General features: G+C 36.6%; 1 protein-coding gene across 7 annotated transcripts in view; it reads right to left on the reverse strand.

Moving 5' to 3' along the window:
- DLC1 (DLC1 Rho GTPase activating protein) overlaps nt 1-7849 on the reverse strand; it is a 404379-nt gene that overhangs the window by 52840 nt on the left and 343690 nt on the right. The gene's annotated exons all lie outside the window — the stretch shown is intronic.

A 7849-nucleotide genomic window follows, 5' to 3' on the forward strand; every position in this document is an offset into this window, starting at 1 on the left:
AAAAATAGCCCTGGCAATAAGAATCATGAATTGTGAAAGACTGGCGATTGAAGATTTATCAGAAGACAGAGTAGATTGGCTCTCTCCTATACAAATATTCTACTGTTGGACTCACAGCTATTCCTGTGCTGATTATTGTTATCTTTTTGATGGGTTGACAAAACAAACATATAATAAAGGTAAATTTCATAACTGAGTTTTCCGGGTCTGAGTTAGAAAAATGAATCTGTGAGGGTCCTTAAGTCCATGCATGTGTAGAAGAAAGAATGCTGATATAAATCATGTTCCTGACCTGGTCACAGATACTATCAGTGACCTTGAGTTGCTCACATAATAATATCGCTTGTTCCTTGGTTTATTTTAAAAATTATATACATTAGATATATATGATATATCAGTATTATACTTTATTACATATAAATAAAAATAGATATAATTTATATGACAAAACAAGGATACTGGATCATTTAGCTAAGGATTTTAGGTTGAAGACATAATATAATTTGGAGGTAAACATTATCACAGATAAGGTATTTAACTCAGAGAGGTTACTTAGTAGCTTGCTTGATTTCACACTGCTAATAACTGAGGAAGCAAGGACTTGAATCTGGGTCTCTCTGCAATGATAATCATGACCAGGGCTTTAAAGTCAAACTATGTGAGCTTGGAGCAGGATTTCAGGTCTCACCTTTCCTAGAATGTAAAATGAGGGGATTGGACCAGATGTTCTCTCCAGTCTCCTCAGCCATCTATAGGTTCTAGTTTGTCCTGATTTACAGTGTAAACCTGAACTTATATTCACATTCACTTCCTTGTATAGGGCTCTAACATATCCAAACTTCAAAAACTCTACTAATTAAAAAAAATGGTGGAAAGGAAGAAGCATCCACTCTGTCGGCCACCATGCCTCATACCAATTCAAAACAGAACATGGTGCCCCACTGAGCATGCTGCTGCAAATTCCAGGACTGCATCTGCTGTGTTAGAACTCTTTTCCCATGAGAGCTGGTTTCTCTAATTAAAAAAAATTAGAAAGATAATTTCCGGAACTTCCCCAGTGGCGCAGTGGTTAAGAATCCGCCTGCCTGTTCTCGGAAATCCATAAGTAAAGCTTTTCTCCTTCCTGGACAACTCTCTTGACTATCACTGAGGCCTCACGAGGTATGTGGTGTGGTCCCTATACTTGCTCATGAAATTCAGGCCATGCAGTTTAGTTTGGTAGAATTTCAAGGTGCTGCACCCAAATGACCTTCTTAAAAACGACCTCTTCCTTTTCCTTTTTTTCTGTGTCATTGCTCTAATTTGCCAATCATATTTTGATTTTAATCTTCCCATCCAGATTTTTATTTTTATTTTTTTTAAGATTTATTATTTATTTATTTTACTTTATTTTTATTTTTGGCTGCATCGGGTCTTAGTTGCAGCAATCAGGATCTTCGTTGAGGTATGTGGGATCTTATGTTGCGTCACACGGGCTCCAGGGTGCGTGGGCTCTGTAGTTTGTGGCACACAGGCTCTCTAGTTGAGGCACGTGAAATCAGTAGTTGTGGTGCGTGGGCTTAATTGCCCCATGGCATGTGGGATCTTAGTTCCCTGACCAGGGATCAAACCCACATCCCCTGCATTGTAAGGCGGATTCTTTACCACTGGACCACCAGGGAAGTCCCCCACCTGGATTTTTAAATGGAATGTTTCTATTTGTGTGATTTCTTTCACACTTTTCACTAAGAGTAATTTTCCACTTTCCATACACTTAGTCACTCTTCTAAATTTATTCTCCCTTCCAAGAAACCTATTGCGATTATTATAAAAGAATACAAAACCACCATCCCAAAGTATTACTTATAGAACATTTTGGACCCATGCCTTTCCTCACAATGACACAAACAGTTTTAAAACAACTACCAAACTAATAAAAAGATGACAATGCGCGTGCTGGCTGTCTTGCTTTTATGCACTACGACCTGCGACATCTGAGCCGTTATCTAATCTGTTTGGTATGTAACAATACTCTTTATTTGCGTAGTGCTCTTAAATATAAATTTCATTTCCCATAACATTCAATAACTGAGCAAGATATTTTGTTGTATTTTCTTCTTATCTTTTTCTTCTCTCACCTTCCTTCTCCCACCTCCCAAACATGTTCTTTCCCGTTTATAGCCCAACTATTTTACATTCTGGAAAAGGCAAAACTATGAAAACAGTAAAAAGATCAGTAGTTGCCAGGTGATAGAAGGGAGGGAGGAATGAACAGGTGAAGTATAGAAGACTTTTAGGGCAATAAAACTACTCTGTATGATACTATAATGGTGTATACATATCATCAAACATTTGTCCAAACCCATGGTATGTACAACACCGAGAGTGAACCCCAGTGTTAACTATGGACACTGGGTGATAATGATGTGTCAATGTAGGTTCATCAGTTGTTATAAATGTACCACTCTGGTGAGGGATATGGATAAAGGGGGAGGCTATACATGTGGGGAGGGGTTGGAGTTATATGAGAGATCTCTTCCCCTTCCTCTCAATTTTATTGTGACCCTACATCTGCTGGAAAATACAAAGCCTATTAAAAAATATAAAATAGGCTTTAGGTGAACATGGAATATCAAATGATAAGATCAAACATAAGTGTTTTGGTGTCCCAGAAGAACTGAATATAGAGGATGGAGCACAGAGGCAATGTGAGTTCATAGTGACTGAGGATTTTTCAGGACTGATGAAAGACATGAATTCATAAGCACAGGAGGCACACAGTATACCAAGCAGAATAAATAGAAAGAAATCCACACCCAGACACCATTTAGTGAACCTACAGAATACTATAAAAAGAAGCAAGCTTAAAAGCACTTGAGAGAAAAGAGAGGTCACCTACAGAAAATGGCAATTAGGTTGATGGCATACTTCACGACAGCAAAAATGCAAGTCAGAGAACATTGGAATATGTTCAAGTTGGGACACACACAGCGAGAAAGAGAGAGAGAGAGAAGTTAACTTTGATGTATGTGCCCAGAAAAACAATCTTTTAAGAATGAAGGTGAAAAACATTTTCAGATAAATAAAAATAGAGGGAGGTAACAACCAATACAACTTTACTAATGGAGATTTGGAAAGATATACTTAAAGAAAAGGGAAAATGACCTTAAAATCTGAGATTCAAGAAAGAATGGAGAGCAAAGAAACTGGTAAAATGCAGGTAAATTGGGAAAAAAACCCTTCTATGGAAAATAAAAATATTATTATTAATAATAATAACAAGTTTAATTTGTGGAGCTTAAAAAAAGACAATTCTAGAGACAACAATAAGTCAGGAAGGAATAACTGGAGTAGAGTGTTCTAAGGTCCTTGTGTTTATTTACTGAGTATGCATAGCAAAATTTCAAGAATAATCTCTAGATTAGAAATAGTCCATTACTTCTAAATTAGTACAGGGAAAAACTGGAATACGAAAACAAAGATTTTTAAATGTTTTGAGGCAAAAAAGGCAGAGCATAAAGACATAGGAGAGAGCAGGTCAAATGAAAAACAGAAAATAAGGGGGCATATATGTTCAAATATGTCAGTATTTATCAGTAATAATAATAATAATAAATATAAATGGTCTCAAGTTGCCACTTAAAAGCTGAAACTTATAGATTACACTGGTCTCCTAAAGATAAAAATCCAGCTATATATTGTTCATTTGAGCTACATTAAAAAGATTTGGACATGGAAAGGCTTAAAGTAAAAGCATAGAAAAGAATATACCAACCAAATACTAAGCAAAAAAAAATGAGGGTAGCTACATAAATAGAAATAAAAGGCTTTAATTCAAAAAGGACTATAAATGGTGAAGAGTTACTACACAGCACTAAAAAGCTCATTTAATGAGGAAAATAAAGTGGTTCTGAAGTTGTGTGCCTCTAATAAAATAACCTCAAAATTTACAAAGCAAATATTGGTAGAATTAGAGGGAGAAACTGACAAATATCATATTGGTGAGAGATTTCAACAGACTTGAAACCTATTCTGGATAGGTTGAGCAGACTAAAAAAAAAAAAAAAAGTAAAATAAGAAAGTTTTAATGACCACGTATAGATATATCTGTACCCATCAATAAGAACATATACATTCTCAACACTGCAATATTAAGACCAAACAAACAAAACAAAACCACTGACCATATAAATACTAAGCCATAATGCAAATCTCAACACATTTTAAAGAAGTGGTATCATATCAACTCCTGTGGTGGTTTTAAAACAGGCCACAAAACCTTCTGCAATCCTCTCATCAAATGATGGCATCAGTGTCTCCTCTCCTGGAACCCAGGCGGTCCTTGTGACCTTCCATGGCTAGAATGTGGCACAAGGGCTTCTGCTTTACTTCCAAGGTGGGTTAGAGAAGGTCATGTAGCTTCAGCAAGTTTTTCTTGGACAGTTGCTCCCTCTGGAGTCTTCCACGTAAGAAGTTTGGCTACCCTGAGTCCCTAGAGCCTCCAAATGGAAAGGCCAGAGAGTGAGAGATGCCAGAGGAAATCCAGCTGTTTCAGCCCACAGCTGTTTTGACTTTTCCCAGCCCAGGCACCAGTCATGTGAATGGAGATCCTAATTCCAGCTACCCTCTGACTGCAACTGCCCGACAGAGCCTGAGGGATGCCTAGGAATGCCTAGTTGAGTCCAGTCAACTTCCAGATCCATGAGGAAAATGCATAAGTGACTGCCTTTATTCTATGCCTCTGTCTTGGGGTAGTTTTTTATACAGAAATAGATAACCAGAACAGCCACATTCTCTGGCCAAAATGCAATTAAGTTAGAAATCAGTAATGTCAATGTATATTTTAAATATTTTTACTTATAATTTAAAAAACTACTAAGTATCTCACGATTCAAGAAGAAATTATACTGAAAAAAATTTAATACTGAATGATAGTGAAAGTAATGCATATTTAAAATTGTGAAATATAATGGAAACCAGTATTTGATGAACTATATAGCTAAATTATTTATATTAGCAAAGAAGAAAGGCTAAATATTAATTAAGCACCCAGTTTATTTTTTTATTTAATAAATTTATTTATTTTATTTTATTTTTGGCTGCGCTGGGTGTTTGTTGCTGCGCACAGGCTTTCTCTAGTTGCAGCGAGCGGGGGGCTACTATTCGTTGTGGTGCACGGGCTTCTCATTGCGGTGGCTTCTCTTGTTGCAGAGCATGGGCTCCAGGTGCGCGGGCTTCAGTAGTTGCGGCACGCAGGCTCAGTAGTTGTGGCTTGCAGGCCCAGTAGTTGCCATGCGAGGGCTCTAGGGCGCAGGCTCAGTAGTTGTGGCGCACGGGGCTTAGTTGCTCTGTGGCATGTGGGATCTTCCCGGACCAGGGCTCGAACCCGTGTCCCCTGCATTGGCAGGCAGATTCTTAACCACTGCACCACCACGGAAGTCCCAAGCACCCAGTTTATGAAAAGAACAAAAGAATGAACTCAAAGAAGGCAAAACAAAGGAATTAATAAAGAAAAGAGCACAAATTAATCAAATTAGACGATATGAAAGGCACAGAAAACAGATAGTGAGTAAACACATGACAAAATGCTTAAAGTAGTTAGCAATAAAAAAATGCAAGTCAAGACCATAATTAGCTACCACTTTACATATACTAGATTTACAATGGAAAAGTCTGGCAATGCCAAGTGTTGGAAAGATGAGAACCCATATATATTGCTGGTTCAACCTCCTAGGAAAGCAATTTTACATTCATTTTAAAGCTGAATACTGACTATGCTATGATCCAGTAATTCTGCTCTGAGATTTGTTCCCTAGAGAAACTCTTGCATCTGTGCATCCAGAAAACTCAAGAATGCTTACAGTAACATTGTATTAGGAAAAACTGGAAATAACCTAAATGTCCGTCAACTGGAGAATAGATCTTTTAAAATGGCATATTTATACAGTGGAATATTACACAGCAGTGAAAACAAGTGAGCCATAGCTACATGCAACAACATGGACAAATCTTTGAAACAATGTTGGGTAAAATATCAACATTAAAAATAAAGTGCTTACATGGTAAAAAAATTTCATAAAATATGAAGGGAATAATAAATTCAACATTCAGGACTGTGATAGTGTCTGGGGTAAGGCAAGGAGATGAGCTAGTGAAGAGTGCATGGGTAGCTTTAACAGAAAAGGTAATTCTAGTTATTCAGTTGGGTTTTGGGTTAGTGGCTGCTATATTATTATACTTTATAATTTATATTCACATATATTTTCTTGTTGGTATTAAATACTATGTAACTAACATTTTATAAGTGAAATAATCCTGGAGAAAGTTTGCTTATTATAATGATAAGAAAATCAACTTTAGAGTCAAGGTCCAGATTTGAATCCCGAAACCGCCCTTTATTTGCTGCTTTACCTTGGAAAAGTTACTTTATTTTCAAATCTTATTTTCCTTATCCATGACATGGCAATAATAATACCTCCTTGGGTAGTTGCGAGGATTGAAATAGATTATGTTTACAAAGGGCTCAATATTTACTTATATATGAACTTATTAAGAAATAGGAACTGAAACCTTAACTCCAAATCTGTTTTGGGGGTATCTGTGTGCGTGTGTTTTATCTGTTTAGGCTTCTCAACCTACTATGATATTATTGCACTAGTTATCCTCTGTTGTAGTGTTACTGTTGAAAAGTTCCAAAACTAGTGAATTAGTGATACTGAAAATAAAAACCATTAACTTTATAATATCTGAATTTATGTCATTCAAAGCAATCCCCTACACATATTTCCTCCTTTTACCTTCATTTGCATTATGAAAAGGTAAATAATATTAATAATAACGATAATGATAATAGTAGTAATAGTAATTTGACTCTGTAATGGAACATCTACTTTCCAACGTTAAAGTTTATTCCTATTACATAGCATCTAAGACATGGGACTTGCATGCATGTTTATTTCAGTTCTATGTTTTTTTAAAAAAATTGTGTCATATTTCTATTGCTCATACTACTAGAACGTTTAAAGTTGGGAGGATAAAGTCCAAGACAGGGTTATGGAAAGGTTTCTAATATTCCTTAGCACAGAGATCCAGAGGGAAAAGCAAACCAGGAAATTTAATCTGTAAGTGACAGGACATTCCTGGTTAGTTTTGACTTAACCTGGTCCTAATATAGCCCTGCTCCGAAATGACACTTTGAAATCTGCATTGAATTTAGAAAGAATGAAAGAACACGATGAATGTGGTATAAATTTGAAATCTCTCTGGGATGATCAATCTCATGCTAGGCAAAATGAAGGCAAGAGCTTTTATTAGCATCCTCTAAACAGTGTTAAATATCAATCTACCAGCTCGCAACGTATATATTTTTTCTTTATTTGTCTCGTAGGGTGGGTTTGCATGTCTGTGTCTAGGAGCCACACTTCAGTCAAAAAAATGTTTTTCCTCATGAGGTTATAATAGAAACTGAACACATCAGTCGAATCTCTGGGATTCTTCCTCAGAACTGAGCTTTTAAATAACAATCTCAGTCTCCTGGGGGAGTGAGAGATCTAACCAAAAACCCTGACCTAAATAAATCTCCAGGGCAGAACTGAAGAATGGCAAATTTAGGGAAGCTAAATTAGTATGCATGGATTTTCTTTTCCCCTTTTCAAAATGAATGTAGTGCTTCTTGGTACTAACAGCTTTGTGACCCAAATTGTTCTATGCACACAGCTTTTATTCCATCACCAACCTCGAATCTTGAAATCAGAAACGGAAGTTCTTTCATGCTGATTTTCAGACCTTGTGGCTCATGCTGACAATGCTTCATCTGGGTGTTCCACAATTAGGAAGAGGCAGGAACCTTCACCTGAAAATTACATGCGTG

This window comes from Balaenoptera borealis, assembly GCF_965194805.1.
Source record: "Balaenoptera borealis genome assembly, chromosome: 21".
Classification (NCBI taxonomy): domain Eukaryota; kingdom Metazoa; phylum Chordata; class Mammalia; order Artiodactyla; family Balaenopteridae; genus Balaenoptera; species Balaenoptera borealis.